The following is an 18,432-nucleotide window of genomic DNA, read 5'->3' on the forward strand; positions in this document are numbered from 1 at the left end:
GTCCATGTCTGTGTGCCTGTCTTCCCACTGGCTAGGATTTGGTGTGAATATTCTAGGGTCCGGGGTGGGGGGGAGGGTGTTGGTTGGTTGGTTGTTTTTTAACAGCCCATGGAAGTCTTTAGAAAAGACTAACTACAAAGGGAAATGTTTTTTTTTAAAGTGACAGTTTTTAGATTTGCAAGACAAGTTAGATAAATATGATCGTCAGTAGCAGTGCACTGAGCTCAAGCTTCACTATACAGATTTAAGCTTCACCAAAATGTGGGGGGATGCTCAGGTCTGAGGTTTGGATTCAAATCCTTCTCTAGTTCCCAGGCACTTCATATTATTCTTATTGGTCCGTGGTGGTTAGAATTAGTTACAACAGTGGGTCTCAAACTTTTTTACTGGAGACCCCTTTCACATCGCAAGCCTCTGAGTGCGACCCCCTAATAAGTTAAACACACTGGTTAATCTATTTAACACCATTATAAATGCTGGAGGCAAGCTGGGTTTGGGGTGGAGGTTGACAGCTCGCGACCCCCAGTTTGAGAACCCCGGAGTTACAATTTTGTTTCTACTCTTTGTTGCCTGTGAACATTTTATTCCTCTCCCCTCTCTAGGGAGTTCCAGCTTCACATTAAAGAGATCTTCCAGACCATAAAATGTTTGAGTGATCACCTCTCTCCTAAAGCTGCTTCCCACCAATATCTGACATCTGGGCTGGGTCGGATTTCATCTCTAGCTTCAGTAAGGAGCAGCCTGGTACCAGGATTTGTTCAGTAAAAAGTCATCTATTGCAAAACATCATCCTGGAGGTGATCAATCAGTGTCCCCTCAACAACTTGTTACAGTACAAAACCCGGCTGTTGGGGTTGGTGCCATTTCCTTGATACAGGGGTTGATTTTTGGAGGCTATTGGGTTTCCTTGCCTCTATTTGTTTTGTTTTGTCAGGCTACATATTCTAGCTAGTGGCTTCTTTATTTAAATGGTAATGTTGTATATTCTGGCCTCTCCTGAGGAGTGCTTATCTGCCTTGCCATATGTATCTGATCAACGGGTTTAACAAATAATGTCCCTGGAATTGTACAACACCAAAGGTCAGTGGTCTTGAGCTCCTAGATAAATCCTGAGGCGACACAAAAGGTGTTTATCCACAAGAAATGTTTTGGGGCAAAGCCAAGAATCTCATTTTCATGGCTGACCCTGGGACAACATTCTGTCCCAGAGATTTTATTTCTAGAGTACCAAATGAGTGGTGTAGCTTTTGTTATCTTATTGGTAGCTGTTGGTGCAGGTGAGCGACAGGAGCTCACAACATCATTCTACCGGCTGCCTTTTACCTGGTGTAGATTCTGTTGCAGCAAAGCAATTAAAAAGAACAGGAGTACTTGTGGCACCTTAGAGACTAACAAATTAAAGCAATTAAAGCAAGTCTATCCCTACTCCCTTACCTTGAAGCATGTGCTTAAGTCCCATTAAAATCAATGGGATTTAAAAGCATGTACTTAAAGTGAAGCATGTACCTAAATGCTTTGTGAATGGGAATGGTTTACTAGATTGGGGTCTTAAAGAAGAGACTGGGGCAGATTCTGATCTCAGTTACATGGGTGTAAATCCAGAGTGAGTACAATAACTAACAGAGTTGCTCCATATTTACATTCATATAACTTTAATATTTGTTTTAATGAAACATACTTGTGTAATTTTAAAAAATGTTGGAAACAAATAGAATTAAAATGCATTTTAGTCTAGGAGTGTGATTTTTTTTTATTTTTTTTTGATCAGTTGTTCCTTATAGCGGGGTGATGACCCCGCTCCAGCCCTGGAAGGGTAAAAGCTGCCCTGGAGAGGGCTGCAGCAGGGTAAGAGGGATTAAGAACGGCTGGGGAAGCTGAGTGGGTAGCTGACCAAAGCTGTGGCTGGCTTAATGAGGGCCCAGCTAGCCTTTATAAGAGGGCTGGGGCCAGAAGCCAAGAGTCAGTCTCTCTCTAGCTGTTGAGAGGGATGGGCCTGGCAGCTGAATAGGGTACCTAGACTGGAGCAGAGCTGGGCAAAGGCCAGAGGAGCTGGGGAGCTCTGGCCTGGAAAGCCCCCAGGCTGCAGGCCTTGCTAAAGACCAGAAAAGGTACTGGGGTTGCAGAGGGCAGCCCAAGGGGAGGCAGCAGGTCCAAATCCTCCTTGCCGATGATGAGTGGCACGTATACTGCAGTCTGCCCCAGTGACTGGGGGCTAGATGGTGACTGGCAGTAGCCAAAGACTGAGGCGAGGTAGGGGGTTCCCTGGGGAGGGGAGACCCAGCAAGACTGTGGGGTACTGCAGGAGGCAAAGCCCCAAGAGAAGGGGCACCAGGGTCCGGGAGGGACACCGGGGCCAGTGGCAAGGCAAGACACTGGCCTGCAGAGGGCTCTCCGGAGGCTGGCGAGCTAATTCCCTGGACGACCAGCAGGAGGCGCCGCCGGGTGAGTTGTTGCCCCACCACATTCCCAGAGGGAAAATAATTGCCATAACTCAGCAGGAATACCTCGAATGCACCTTTTCATGACTCTTAGATGGGCAGGGAGGAAAAGACCAATGAGTTTCCAACTCACAGACAAAAGTGTGAAAGTGTCTTTAAAGGACAAAGAACAAAGACCCAAATTTGGTCTGTAGACTAACTACCAGTAGGGCGTAAGGATACCTTGGGTATAACTTCCCAGGCTCATATTTTGATCAGTAACTTGCTCTCATCTCAACTTGTATGTGCCTAGGTTTATTTAACATTCACTGGCTGAAATTCTGACCCTGTTGAAGTCAATGGGAGTTTTGCCATTCACTTCTAAGGAGACAGGATTTCACCCACTATTTCTATCAGGATGGCTAGCTGCAAGGAATTGATCCTGACTTGATCTCCCTCCTCCCAGTGTGTGTGCTGTGCAGGGTCAGGGATGTGGAAGACCCAGAATGCATAGGGACCACCATGTTTGTACTGGGCAAAGAGAAGGCCATGCAGGAGCTTGGAGATACCCCTTCCCCCCCAATACACTACTGAGTGGTGCTCAGCAATGCTCTCTCTGTGGCACAATCTCCCCCTCTATGGTATGGGTGAGCCAGAGATGTGGAACTTGGGTCCATAAACTACCTGGATCCACTGCAACCAATGCAGTGGGAGAATGACAGGTTGTGAAGCTGTTTCTGTATAACTCAGAGAGTGTAGTATTAAGCTGGTCAGGTGTTTTCCAGACTGGGAAAAGTCTGTCCCTCTACTCCCATGCAAAGCTGGTTTATTCAGGGTGGGAAAGGTTTTCTCCAAAGACAGAAGGAGGTGCATGTATGTGTACGTATGTGCTAGGGTTGCCAGGTGTCCAAGTGACCGGAACGCCTGGTTGAAAAGGGAACCTAGCAGCTCCGGTCAGCACCACCGACCGGGCTGTTAAAAGTCCAGTTAGTGCGGGGCTGGCAGGCTCTCTACCTGGCTCCGTGTAGCTCCCCGGAAGCGGCGACAAGTCTTAAGTTCCCTCTAAGCTGTGTGGCTGAGCGGCTGCCCAGCAGGCTATCAAGTGCCACACAGTTCAGGTGTCCCTCCCTCAGGACCGACTCCAGGGTTTTTTGCTGCCCCAAGCGGGGGGGGGGGGGGGGAAACAAGAAAAAGCCGTGATCACAATTGCAATCGGCGGCACTCCGGCGGCAGCTCCACCGCGCTGCTTTCTTCTTCGGCGGGAATTCGGAGGCAGGTGCTTCCCTCCGAGAGGGACCCGCCGCTGAACAGCCTGACGTGCTGCCCCTTCCCCTTGGCCGCCCCAAGCACCTGCTTGCTGGGCTGGTGCCTAGAGCCGGCCCTGCCCTCCCCCCACTGCCGCGCTGCTCCTGCCCTCAGCCTTGGAGCTGCTCCCAGAAGCCTCCTGCTTGCTATGTAGAGTGGGTGGGGGGGAAGGGAAGAACAAGGGGGGTGCTGATGTCAGGGTATCCCCCTCCCTCTGCCTCTGCACCCCATCTCCACAGAGCGGGAAGGGAACACGACAGGGTTCTGAATGGAGGGAGCTAGCAGGCAGCTGCTGCCATGTCTGAATGTGCCGATCTACTTAAAAGGGCAGCGTACTTAAAGGGGCACACTCACACACACACACACAGTCTTTCACACTTACCTCCTAACACATACTTGTGGTGGTGGTGTTACTACTTTCAAAGTGTGTTGTTTTAGTTTTTTAACTGGTCTATGCATTTCATAATTTTTATTTCTCTCTTATGCTTAAATTTAATTCTTTGAGTAGTGAGTCCTAAAATGCCTAACCTGTCCTGGCTGGAGTAATTATCCCTATGGTAACTTTTTAAAAATATATATTCTATCTATGTTTTTTGTTTCTATGGGTGGTGCACATGACCTCGATATTGTGCGGAATGAGTTTTGTCATGTGCACATGGATGGAAAAAATTAGAGGGAACATTGGACAAGTCCCTCAACTCTTAGGTGTAGGGGTGACCAGGGGGGCTTCGCATGCTGCCCCCACCCCATTAGCTGGGAACAGCAGCCAATGAGAGCTGTGGGGGTGATGCCTGCAGATGGAGGCAGCGCGCAGAGCCCCCTGGCCACTCCTCCACCTAGGAGCTGGAGGGACATGCCAGTTGCTTATGGGGAGCCATCCGAGGTAAGTGCTGCCTGGAGCCTGCACCCCACACCCCTTTCTGCACTCCAAACTCCTCAGCCCCAGCCCAGAGGCCCCTCCTGTACCCAAGCCCCTAATCCCCAACCATAGCCAGAGTCCTCCCCCTCCCCCCCCTTGCATTGCAACCGCCTGCCCCAGCCTGGAGCCCCCTCCTGAACCCCTCATTTCTGGCCCCACCCTGGAACCTGCACCCCCAGCTGGAGCCCTTGCCCCCTCCCACACCCCAGCCCCCTGAGCCAGCCTGGTGAAAATGAACAAGTGAGTGGGGGAGAGCAAGCGACGGTGGGTGGAGTGAGCGGGGCCTCAGAGAAGGGGTGGGGTAGGGGGCAGGGCAAGGGTGTTCTGTTTTGTGATTAGAAAGTTGGCAACTCTAGGCCACGTGGACATACACACACACGCACATGAAAGTGACAAAGATTAGCATGAAATGATGCTTTAAAGACAGAAGCCAACATTTTTAAACCTGTGTGTTTACAGTGGCCTGACTTTCATAAGGGCTGAGCACTCTCAGCTCCTACTGGCTTCAAGTGACATTGTAGGTGCTCAACACCTTTGAAAACCAGGTTATCTGCCCTCCCGACCACTATCCACATCTCCGCCCCCTGACAGGCCCCCCAGGACTCCCACTCCCAACCCTCCCTGTTCCCCATCCCCTGACTGCCTCCCCAGAACCTCCGCCCCATCCAACCGCCCCTCATCCCTGACTGCCCCCCAGAACTCCCTGCTCCCTTACCCAACCCCCCCATCCCCTTACCAGCAGCAGGAGCTCGCAGCCGCGACACCCGGCCAGAGCCAGCTGTGTTCCCCACGCTGCCCAGCGGGAGCGGCGGACCAGAGTGCGGCCTGCATGGCTGCAGGGTAGGGGGAATAGTGGGGGAGGGGCCGGGGACTAGGCCCCGTAGTTTGCCCATGTCTGAGCTAGATCCAGCTTATTATTCTAGTCAGCCCAGAGCCAGTATGCCTAGGTCAGCGTTTTTCTGTAATGCAGCTTGCTTTTCTGTTTTCTGCTGTGAGGTTATTGTGTAAATAACCTGCAATAACTCTAGAATTTAAGAGCTCCCTGACTACACTGTACTTGAGGGTCTGTGCTATCAGTGCCTGAAACATTCCAGTGTCAATCCAGTTCAGGAGGTGGAGACCGTTCCAAAGCAGTGTCACCACATTGCTTGCAAACGTCAAGCTGAGTCATGAAGACCACTACAGACCCGGACACCGTATTCTTTACCAGTGTGAATTACTAGCCTGACTGCATGTTATGTATTAGTCCAGGAACAAGGCCTAGTAATAACAAATGCCAGATGTTTTAAACATGCTTAACATCAGCTTGTTTTGAAAACAGACATTCGGAACTTACTCTGACACGTACATCCCTGATGCAATCCAGGTCTAGCAGACAGTCGTGCAGGGACTATACCCTTCAGTTCCATTAAAACAAGCACAGTTATGCTGCTTTGTGAGATTGTTAAACACAAAAGGGTCATTTTCTTTTTCCCTTTTATTTACAAATGTGCAGAAATTACAAAGTGTAATGTCACAGGAAAAAATAGCTGTAAAAAGAAAATCACTCCCACAATGTAGCCCGTTTTGGGGTTCCTGATCCCCAGATGCTTGCAAACAGGTAGGGATGTAGTATTGCTAACAGAATGCAGGCAGCAATACTCGTTAACGTGGAGGTATCTTGGCATTTAGCCACCAATGCCATGAGGCGGTGTGCCTCAGTTTCCCCTTCTAGACAGCAGCATGGGCCTGTTATGCTTTTGCTGCTTTTTACAGGTATGGGCTGTAAAGTAACATGCTGGTGGGGCTGTCTTGTCACCATCCCCAGCATGTATAACAGCTTATTCCACAAATCAGATATGTTCCACATCTTTAAAGGGTTTACCACTAGTGTGAATTCTTTTGTTTTATCCCATAGGTGAATTAGCAAAAGACACAAGGTTAACAGCAAATCTACAGTGGACAGGCTTCGTTCACTCAATTTGACTTGTTTAGCATCTATTGCGTTTTCCCAGTTCTCTGTGCCCTCTGGTAGACCTTCTGATGCAGATTCCTCTGTGTGTTTCAAAAGCACACTGATGAGGCCTGGTCATAAAATACAAATCCCCTTTAGACACACTGGGCAATTTAAAAACACAAAGAATTCATAAACAAAAAATAAAACTTCAGTAAGAGTTAAAACTGGAAATAGGGATATTGTTCCTGGTGTCAGCTGCGCTGTCTATTTAGGGGCTCTGGCCTGGGCCTAAGGAAACCTGGATTCTATTCCCAGCTCTGCCACTGACCCTCTGGGTGACCCTGAGCATGTCACTTCACCACTCTGTGTCTGTGTGACCCCTTCCGCCCTTTGACTGGTCTATCTATTTCGGTTATAAACTTTTCAGGACAGGGTCTGTGTGTGTACAGACCCCATAAGTTCTGGAACTAGGGGCGCTGGCGTGCTGCTGCACCTCCTGGCTTGAAGTGGTTTCCATTTTATACAGGGTTTACAGTTTGGTTCAATGGCTCTCCGCACCCCCACTATACAAATTGTTCCCTGCCTCTGACAGAACCTGTCATCTTGGTGGTGGCCTCTAGTAGCTACCATAATACAAATGCTCTGAAATGCCTCCAGTTCCACACGCAAGGCCAGTTAGACAGGCAGAACTGCAGGGTCTCAGTGCATGGATGAGATGGTGTAGGGAGGAGGGGTTTAGATTTATTAGGAACTGGGGAAACTTTTGGGAAAGGGGGAGCCTATACAGGAAGGATGGGGTCCACCTAAACCAAAATAGAACCAGATTGCTGGCACTTAAACTGCTTTATGACCTTTTTAATTTTAAACTAAGGGCTGGGGGAAAACCAACAGGTGCAGAGGAGCACGTGGTTCGGACAGAGACATCCCTGAGGGAAGAATCTACTAATGGAGATTCTCTATGTCCTAGTAAGGAGGAGAGGATGGAAGATGATAAAATATGGGTAGGATCTGATGAGAAAGTTAAATGAGAACGTCCCATTCAATTACATCATGTAATGGCAGACAGCTTAAAAAGTAACAAGTTTTTAAAGTGCTTATATACAAATGCTAGAAGTCTAAATAACAACATGAGTAAACTAGAGTGTCTCGTATTAAATGAAGATATTGATATACTAGGCATCACAGAAACTTGGTGGAATGAGGATACTCAATGGGCACAGTAATACCAGGGTACAAAATCAAGTTTCAGAGTAACAGCCGTGTTAGTCTGTATCCGCAAAAAGAAGAACAGGAGTACTTGTGGCACCTTAGAGACTAACAAATTTATTAGAGCATATGCATCCGAAGAAGTGGGCTGTAGTCCACGAAAACTTATGCTCTAATAAATTTGTTAGTCTCTAAGGTGCCACAAGTACTCCTGTTCTTCTTTTTGAGGGTACAAAATATATCTGAAGGACAGAACAGATCATGCTGGTGGGGGAGTGGCACTATATGTGAAAGAAAGTGTAGAGTCAAATGAAGTAAAAATCTTAAATGAACCAAACTGTACCACAGAATCTCTATGGATAGTAATTCCATTCTCTTATTATAAGAATATAGCTGTAGAGAAATATTACCAACCACCTGACCAGGATGGTGATAGTGACTGTGAAATGCTCAGGGAGATTAGAGAGGCTATAAAAATAAAAAAAAAATCAATACAGACGCTCCCTGACTTACGTAAGTCAAATTTTGCATAAGTCGGGAACATATACCCAACAATTACGTTTAAAAAAAAAAATCTTGCTTTTTCCGTAAGTGCGGATTTGCATAACCTGGGTTTTCGTAACCCAGGGAGTGTCTGTAATAATAATGAGGGATTTCAACTGTCCCCATATTGACTGGGTACATATCACCTCAGGATGTGATGCAGAAATAAAGTTTCCTGACTCCTTAAAGGACTGCTTCTTGGAGCAGCTAGTCCTGGAACCCGCAAGTGGAGAGGCAATTCTTGATTTAGTCCTAAGTGCAGCACAGGATCTGATCCAAGAGGTGACTATAGCTGGACCAATTGGTAATAGTGACCATAATATAATTAAATTTAACATCTCCATGGTAGGGAAAACACCACAGCAGCCCAACACTGTAGCATTTAATTTCAGAAAGGGGAACGACACAAAAATGAGGAAGTTAAACAGAAATTAAAAGGTACAGTAACAAAAGTGAAATCCCTGCAAGCTGCATGGAAACATTTAAAAGACACCATAATAGAGGATCAACTTAAATGTATACCCCAAATTAAAAAATATTGTAAGAGAACCAAAAAAGTGCTATTCTAGCTAAACAACCAAGTAAAAGAAGCAGTGAGAGACAAAAAGGCATCCTTTAAAAAGTGGAAGTTAACGTCTAGTGAGGAAAATAGAAAGGAGCATAAACTCTGGCAAATGAAGTGTAAAAATATAATTAGGAAGGCCAAAAAGAATTTGAAGAACAGCTAGCCAAAGATTCAAAAAGTAATAGAAAAAAAATTAAGTACATCAGAAGCAGGAAGCCTGCTAAACAACCAGTGCACTCAAGGTCATTGCAGAGAAACTAAATGAATTCTTTGCATCAGTCTTCACAGGTGAGGATGTGAGGGAAGTTCTCAAACCTGAGCTAGTCTTTTTAGGTGACAGATCTGAGAAACTGTAGCAGATTGATGTGTCATTAGAGGAGATTTTGGAACAAACTGATAAACTAAACAGTAATCACCAGGACCAGATGGTATTCACCCAAGAGTTCTGAAGGAACTCAAATGTGAAATTGCAGAACTACTAGCTGTGGTATGTAACCTATCATTTTAAATCAGCTTCTATAACAAATGAATGGAGGATAGCTAGTGTGATGCAAATTTTTGAAAAGGGCTCCAGAGGTGATCCTGGCAATTACAGGCTGATAAGTGTGACTTCAGTACTGGACAAACTGGTAGAAACTATAGTAAAGAACAAAATTGTCAGACATGTAGATGAACGTAATTTGTTTGGGAAGAGTCAACATGGTTTTTGTAAAGGGAGATCATACCTTGGCAATCTACTAGAACTCTTTGAGGGGGTCTACAAGCATGTGGAAAAGGGGGATCCAGAAGATATAGTGAACTTAGACTTTAAGAAAGCCTTTGATAAGGTCCCTCACCAAAGACTCAAGCAAAGTAAGCTGTCATGAGATAAGAGGGAAGGTGCTCTCATGGATTAGTAACTGGTTAAAAGATCGGAAACAAAGGATAGAAATAAATGGTCAGTTTTCAGAATTGAGAGAGGTAAATAGTGGTATCTCCCAGGGGTCTGTACTGGGCCCCGTCCTGTTCAACATATTCATAAATAATCTGGAAAAAGAGGTAAACAGTGAGGTGGCAGAATTTGCAGATGATACAAAACTATGCAAGATAGTTAAGTCCAAAGCAGACAGCGAAGAGTTACAAGAGATGGATGGCAGGAGAGAGATCACTTGATCATTGCCTGTTAGGTTCACTCCCTCTCCACCCGCTGACAAACAGAGGCGGCGGACGCCATTCCTTACCCATCCTGGCTAATAGCCATTAATGGACTTAACCTCCATGAATTTATCTATTTCTCTTTTAAACCCTGTTATAGTCCTAGCCTTCACAACCTCCTCAGGCAAGGAGTTCCACAGGTTCTGGGTATGTGTATGTGATTTCCCCACCCACCCCCAAAATAACTGTATCGGTAGAATCCCTTATTGTGGAGGCAGTTAGTACCAGGAAGCTTATGCTGCTTGATTGTAAAATACATCATGGTGCATCTGCCCTCTGTTTCTATATATTTTAAAGTAAACATTTAAAGAGTTGTTACCAAACCCACTACAAAAGATCTAGTATCAGACTGGAAAAACAGACAAAGATGTATTATGGGATCAAAATCCTGAAGCAACTGTGTAAAACAGGGGTAGGCAACCTTTGGCACGCGTGCCGAAGGCGGCACGCGAGCTGATTTTCAGTGGCACTCACGTTAAAATGTATTACTGGCAACAAAATCGTAAATTAGAGTGAATAAATGAAGACTCAGCACACCACTTCCGAAAGGTTGCCAACCCCTGGTGTAAAATGTATGTTCATTCTTTGCTCTGCAGTCTCTTCCTATGTCCAGCAGAGGGCTCCCAACTTCTACATCTTGAAGCAAGGATGAAAGATTGCTATACAGTACTGAGGTTATTTATTATTCATACATATGCATGCTTTTATTCATCACTCTTTTGCTGATGGTGGTATTTTTATTTAAATATCGCCTCCCTCCCCTACTTCCTTCAATACACTTCAGGGTGCTGTATAAAAAGTGCAATATCACAGCACCATAACAAGATCCTTGCTTAAAAAGATGAACACATAAAAACGTGAGCTCAGATTTTTTTTTTAAAAGGATTTAAAGGGAAGATAGTAAATATAATCTTTATACTAGTGTTTATGAGTGGTGAGGGAAAGCTCCGAGCCTGGAACTGGGTCAGACTTCAAGAGGGAATGAATAGGTGATGGGAGGTTAATGAGCTAGCCAATTATCTAGTTTTCTAATACAATAAAAAAAATTGCCTTCATTGTATTTTAGTTATTATCTGTATCCCAATAGCACCTAAAGACTGCAACTCAGGTTTGGGATGGTAAGTAAAGTACACACAGAACAAAATACAATCTTCCCCCCCTCTGCAAAGAACTTGCACTCTAAATATCTGAGATAAGTTTGACTATCATAACAATAGACTAAGATTGATTTATCTTTTACATCACACAGATAAGGTGGGAGAATGACAATGAAATACCACATCCCTTCATTGCCATGTGCAATGCAGTTTTTGAAACTCAAGCCACTATATGTATTGGCTTAATCCACAGTAAAGGAGGTTGAGGTTAGATATTAGGAAAAACTTTCTAATTATAAGTATAGTTAAGCACTGGAATAAGTTACCAATGAAAATTGTGGAACCTCCATCATCGGTGGTTTTTAAGTACAGGTTAGACAAACACCTTTTAGGGATGATCTAGGTCAGGGGTGGGCAAACTATGGCCCCTCAGGGCTTTGGATCCGGCCCACAGCACTGCCAGCACCATGTCCCTGGGGCCCCTGGGCGGGGGGGGCACATGGCTCTGTGCGTTGCCCTTGCCTCCAGGCACTGCCCCCCGCAGCTCCCACTGGCTGGGAATGGGGAACTGCGGCCAATGGGAGCTTTGGGGGAGGTACCCGGAGGCGTAGCAAGGGCAGTGCAAGCAGAGCCCTCTGCTCCCCCCACCCCCAGGGGCCGCAGCGCTTCCTGGAGCAGTGTGGGGCTGGGGCCAAGGCAGGCATGCAGGGATCCTGCCCTGGCTCCAGTGTGTGCCGCTGCCATCCCAGAGCCACTTGAGGTAAGTAGGGCTGGATCCCAAACCCCTCCTGTACCCTGCCCCCCCAACTCCCTGCCCATAGCCCCCTGCCTGCACCTTGCACCCCAACTCCCTGCCCTGAGCCCCTTCATACACTCCACACCCTTCCTGCACCTCAACCCCCTGCCCTGAGCTCCCTGTTGCATCCTGCACCCCTGTGCACCCCAACCCCCTTCCCTGAGCCCCCTCCCGCAGTCCACACCCTTCCTGCATCCCTGCCCTGAGCCTCCTGCACCCAAACCCCCTTCCCTGAGCCCCCTCATACACCCTGCACCTCTCCTCTGCCCCAATCCCTTGCCCTGAGCCTCTTCCTGCACACCGCACCCCCTCCCACACCCCAACCCCCTGCCCTGGCCCTGCATACTATTTCCCCAACCAGATGTGGCCCTCGGCCCAAAAAGTTTGCCCACCCCTGATCTAGGTAAACATAGTCCTGTCTGTGTGGGGAGGCTGGACTAGATGTACCTCTTGAGGTCCCTTCCAGGTACCCTATTACGGATGGAACAGTCTCACCATCCTGAATCTGTCTCTTGATTGTAATATTGTAGCTGAGGGTGTGAGCCAATGATTATAGGAAGCAAATGCAGCTGAGGCAGGTATAAATGAGCAGCGTGACCAGAGGGCCGGAGACAGCATACAATAGATGTTCTCGGGCATTGCCTGCAGAAGATCTGTAAAGGAGAAGCTGAGCGTCTGTATCCTGAACTGTTACAACAAATGAAGAGTATTTTGGTAAAATTCTTTGCATGAGGTTAGGGTGACCAGACAGCAAATGTGAGAAATCAGGACGAGGGTGGGAAGTAACAGGAACCTATAAGAAAAAGATCCAATAATCGGGACTGTTCCTATAAAATCGGGACATCTGGTCACCCTACATAAGGTGGACAAAAAGAATGAAGTGGAAACTTACCAAGGACATATGCTGCAGATCACCAGGACTGGCATAGAGCAAGAATAGGAAGTTCCCGGACCAACTCTAAAACATGCCCTAAACTGCATGACATGGTAATCAAGAAGGATTTTGACAATCCAAATTACATTTGTTATGCAACACCTTTCAAACATACATCACTAAAGAGGTTCCTACATTTGGTAGGCAACAGAAAGCAGAGACTCCTATCAGAGGAAAAGCCATCTTTGCTCATCTGACATACTGCATTAAAAAAAATTACTGAAAATTTGAAAGGACATACTATGAAAAATTAAAACCAGAGATCATGAGTTACTTGAACTTAGCATATGAAAGAATAAATTCACAGAATACAAGAGCATTAGATTTCAGGACAGACAATTTGAGGCATCACAAAATCTATTATTTGTCTTATGGTAGCGAGAGAGAGAGAGGATTCCTGCCCTTGTTAATTTATACCTAAAGAAATCAACAATCTAACCCCAATGAGCTATGTTAAGAGGAATGAGTTGGTACTATGGTTGGGACTTTTTTTTTTTTCAGAGACTTCCTGCCTAATTCCTAACCCTAGCAAGTTCTATCCTGCCAATTTCTTCTCTCAGAGAACAAAGGAATAATTTCTGAGTGCTAAAAAGAAAATTCCAATCAAATATGATAAGATTCAGAGTGCATCAGCAAAGTTAGTCCTGAGCCAGAGGAGGCCCGGGTGGTGCACTGCTGCAGCTCAGCAAGACTGTAGACCTGACACCTGAAGTGATTCATGATATTATTTCCAACCAGACCACAATTAGACTGACATGCAAAATTCTGTGCAGTTAAGTTCTTCCTACAATCCTCTTCATTAGATCAACTCATCTCTAGTGTGAATGAGCTTTATAATGAGATCAGAGCTGTGGAACTGAGGTTTGTGTGACATTGCACTCCATAATGTTTTATGGAAATATGCTTATGAGTGTGAATATAATGTAACTGGAATATGCTTTATGCAAAAGGTCTCTTGTAAGGTATTACAAAGCTTATAATCTACTGAGTGTGGTCATCCTATTTGTATGAATGTATCATTCTTGTATCTGAAATGAGGAATATGAAGCATAACCCTGAGGTTCTATTGTAATTATGCAAAGTGTGGGCCATTAATAGTGGTTTGGAAGCTTGATGGCTCCCATTGACTAGGACAATTGATTGTAAATGGTCTGTTTACTTGAAAACCTTTCTGGGTTTGTGCAGGCCAGCCCTGGAAGAATGGAAGCTGGGGTTTCACGGGACATGTGACCATGTCACCTGATACTGGAATCCATCTTAAACCTGGTGCTTTTCCATTTAGAAGGAGAGCTGGGGACCTAGAGAGACAAAAGATTCCTGCCTTGTGCCAAAGATATAAAAGGGGGTGGAACAGAACAAAGGAGGCTGCCAGTGATGGAAAACACCCCTGCTTTCCACCTAAGATGCCTGCTGGAACTAACAAGGACTGTACCAGGGGAAAGGATTGGGCCCAGACTAGGAAGGAGTCTAGTCTGTGAAAGAAGCTTATTGGAACATCTCTGAGGGTGAAATTTACCTGTAATCAGTTTCTTAATGTATTAGGTTTAGATTTGCATGTTTTGTTTTATTGTGCTTGGTAACTTACTTTGTTCTGTCTGTTATTACTTGGAACCACTTAAATCCTACTTTTTATACTTAATATTACTTTTGTTTATTGATAAACCCAGAGTAAGTAATTAATACCTGGGGGAGCAAACAGCTGTGCATATCTTTCTATCAGTGTTATAGAGGGCTAACAATTAATGAGTTTACCCTGTATAAGGGTTATACAGAGTAAAATGGATTTATTTGGGGTTTGGATCCCATTGGGAGCTGGGTGTCTGGGTGCTGGAGATAGGTGACCTGCTGAGCAGTTTTTGGTTAAAGTCTGCAGCTTTGGGGACATGGACCAGACCTGGGTCTGTGTTGCAGCAGACTGCCATGTCTGGTTCAACAAGGCAGGGTTCTGGAATCCCAAGCTGGAAGGGAAAATGGGCTCAGAGGTAAATTCAGCACATCAGGTGACAGTCCCAAGGGAGTCTCTGTGACCGAACCTGTCAGTTTGCATCCACTGAAACTGCACATGCTGCAGCTCAGTTGCATCTGCAGCCTCCTAAACATAAGGTGCCCTTTTTAGAGAGAGAGCAGGGAAGAGGATGCAGGAAGCAGAGGTCTGAAACTCAGGCTATGGCTACAGGAGGAGCTGGGGGTGTGATTCCCAGCTCAAGTAGACATACTTGCCCTAGCTCTCATTGAACTAGCACTCTAAAAATAGCAGTGTAGCATGGGCAGTAGCAAGTGACAGCACGGGTTAGCCACCCCAAGTACAAACCTTCCGGGACCCCATCAGTACATATCTGAGGCAGCTAGTCTGTGCTGCTGCTCACCGCTGCCCATGCTATGCGGACTGGTCTATACTACTGTTTTTAGGGTGCTGGGTTGATGAGAGCTAGTCCAAGTATGTCTACGTGAGATGGGACTCACACTTCCAGCTCCAAAGGTAGACAAAGCCTCAAACTGGTTGGGTTTCCTGAAGTTGTGGTCCTCTTGCATTTTCTTCTACCTAGACTCCCCAAATACTCAACCTTGAACTCAAGAAAGGGAAAAATCAAGAAGGCTCACAAGGCCCCTAGTACCAGCACTGGCAATGGCTCTTGACCTAAACCTATAATCAATAGGTTTCAGAGTAGCAGCCGTGTTAGTCTGTATCCGCAAAAAGAAGAACAGGAGTACTTGTGGCACCTTAGACTAACAAATTTATTAGAGCATAAGCTTTTGTGGGCTACAGCCCACTTCTTCGGATGCATATAGAATGGAACATATATTGAGGAGATGTGTGTGTATATACACACACATACAGAGAGCATAAACAGGTGGGAGTTGTCTTACCAACTCTGAGAGGCCAATTAATTAAGACAACTCCCACCTGTTTATGCTCTCTATGTGTGTGTGTATATACACATCTCCTCAATATATGTTCCATTCTATATGCATCTGAAGAAGTGGGCTGTAGCCCACAAAAGCTTATGCTCTAATAAGTTTGTTAGTCTCTAAGGTGCCACAAGTACTCCTGTTCTTCTATAATCAATAGGTTTCATAAATCCATAGACTTCCAGAGCATCTTGGCTGTGGCCTAAAGCTGAAGACTATCACCTGTTGGGGGAGAAAAACTGTTTTTCTTTCAAGACTTTTCCAGGCAACACACAGATTACACCCAGCAAAGAAGAACCTGAGGAAAAAAGACCTTCATTTTGACTCTCCACTCTGCCACCCTCAAAGTTTTCAAAGGCAGCAAAGCCTTCACTTTTAAAGACTCAGTGTTGAAATATGCCCAGAGTCTTGAGAGTGGAAGATCTAATTAGGAGTGCTGCAGGACTAGAGTAACTGCTAACTAAACTCTATGCTTTCCCCTTACTGGTTTACATAACATCATGATGCTTGAGCCTTTTCATAATGCTGTGTTACTACTTATAGTTAATGCAAGCTCTGAAGGCACTTTCCTGTCATCAGTTTTGACTTTTATGACCTTGCTCTCCTGGCAAGGTTCTAGCTGAAGGGTTTAAAAACTAACTTTTTAGTTGGGCATGTCTTTTCTTGCCATCTACTAAGATCCCGGCAGGATCATAGTCTTCCATTTGGCAATGCCCACATTAGCTCTGCTTTCCATGATTTCCCTCTCTTCCCACTTCCTCCTCCTCTTTTCTTGATCTTTCTTTCTTTTTTCCACCATCATAATCTTTCAGCTTATATCTGAGCAATGATAGTAATGGGCTTAATTGGTCTGTGATGACCACTGTGTTACTTGAGCTACACAATTTGCTAGCCTAGGACACTATATTTACTTTCTCTACTGTGATGCAGTTGTTTCCTTATCTTTAGCTTATTGCGGCCTCTGTCTCCTTTTCTGAATAGGACTCCTCAGCAAAGGGCACGTGAAGTATGTTATTTAATACAACAGAGACCATTTGAAACCAGCCCTGCTATAACACAGTGCAACTTGTGTTTCTCTCTACTTGATGTGGCCTGCTGTATGCTTACTGCACAGACTCATACAGTAGGCTACCATCTGTGGTGGACACCCTAACACTAAAACATCACAGTTTTGATTTGCTTGCTTTCCTGGTAAATTAACACTGGTTTCTTTCATGACCCGAAGGAGAATCTCTTTTAATTCCCTGGGCATTACTGCATAAATAGTCTCTCCACCATGCTGCTGAGCAGCACTACCAGTCACTGTGAAATTCTACACATGGAATGTCAAGAGGTTCCATAAAACGTAAAAGAAAATGTAACCCACCTGAACAAAAGGACTTCCTGATACAACTCTCCTACAGGGGAGACAGTTTGATCACACTCAATACCCCCAAATTACCAAGAGGCTGAATGTACGCTTCTTTACACCTCCTGGGAAGTGCAATCTTAGGGTCTGCTTTGAAGCCCATTGAAGTCAGTGGAAAGATTCCCATTGACTCCACTGTACTTTGGATCAGGCCCATAGTGCACAAAACCTATCCATCCTACTGGAGACATCGATAACTGACCTGGATGTCTATTATGTGCTCTTCTCAGAAACTGTGCATGTACTTGCACCCAAAGTTCCTAAATGAGCTGGTGGAGGAGATTTATGGTCCTCTGATGTTCATTTTTAATACATCTTGGAATACTGGGGAAATTCCAGAATACTGGAGGAGTGCTAATGTTGTGCCAATATTTAGACAGGGCAAGTGGGGTAGCATGAGGACCTATAAGCTAGTTAGCCTGACATCAGTCCAGCTTGAAATAATGGAAAAGCTGATACAAGAGTCAATTGATAAATAATTAAAGATAGGAATATAATTTATGTAACCGTTCTGCCCATCTAAGTTGGCAGCAACAAGGGCCGGGTTCTGTATCTAGGAGTTCCGTTTCAATAACACAATGCAAAACTGGCTCGAGCCCCCACCCAGTGACCTGGGACAATTACATACCACCCCCCTGGGCGCCTTTAAGAGGCAATACTTCCCCTCTCGCAAGCACGGAGTCTGAGTGTAGCAGAAAATGTTTAATAACATGAGGTAAACAGTATCAGCATTAAATTGCAAAAAACACCTCAAATAGGATTCCTAACACAAACCATGAGCAAAAGACCCACCCCAGCAAATTGGGCCGTGTCCTTTCCCTTTGGTTCTTGAATCCAGCAACCCAAAAACCACCCAAAGTCTAACAAACCCCAAAGTCTCTGTCCCTGGTCAGTGCCGCCGCAGAGTAAAAGGGGGGGCACGCAGGGTGTTAAGGGGCACCTTACGTGATCCGAGGCCGACTGGCCGTCTCTCCATGGGGTTCTGCCGCAGCCTTCACCACGAGCCAGTCCACTTTCTGCTGTCCCACAAACTGCTCTGCTCTACGAGCTGCTCCACTCCGCTCACCAACCTGTGAGCCGCTCTAGCCGTCCCCGCAAACTGCTCCGCTTGCCATTCCTTGGGCCACTCCAACCATCCCTGCAAGGCTCCGCACCGCTCGCTTCTCCTCCAGCCATCTCCACAAACTGCTCCGCCAGCCGCT

At 45.8% G+C, this 18,432-nt stretch overlaps 1 long non-coding RNA gene across 1 annotated transcript; it reads left to right on the forward strand.

Annotated features, from left to right (window-relative positions):
- The first annotated feature begins 2,187 nt into the window (after positions 1-2,187).
- Positions 2,188-14,532, forward strand: LOC128840084 (uncharacterized). Its single transcript, XR_008445602.1, has 3 exons — positions 2,188-2,442; positions 10,682-10,759; positions 14,098-14,532. It is a non-coding gene; the product is annotated as an uncharacterized LOC128840084 (long non-coding RNA).
- Positions 14,533-18,432: the final 3,900 nt, after the last annotated feature.

This window comes from Malaclemys terrapin, chromosome 1 (assembly GCF_027887155.1).
Source record: "Malaclemys terrapin pileata isolate rMalTer1 chromosome 1, rMalTer1.hap1, whole genome shotgun sequence".
Taxonomy (NCBI): Eukaryota; Metazoa; Chordata; order Testudines; family Emydidae; genus Malaclemys; species Malaclemys terrapin.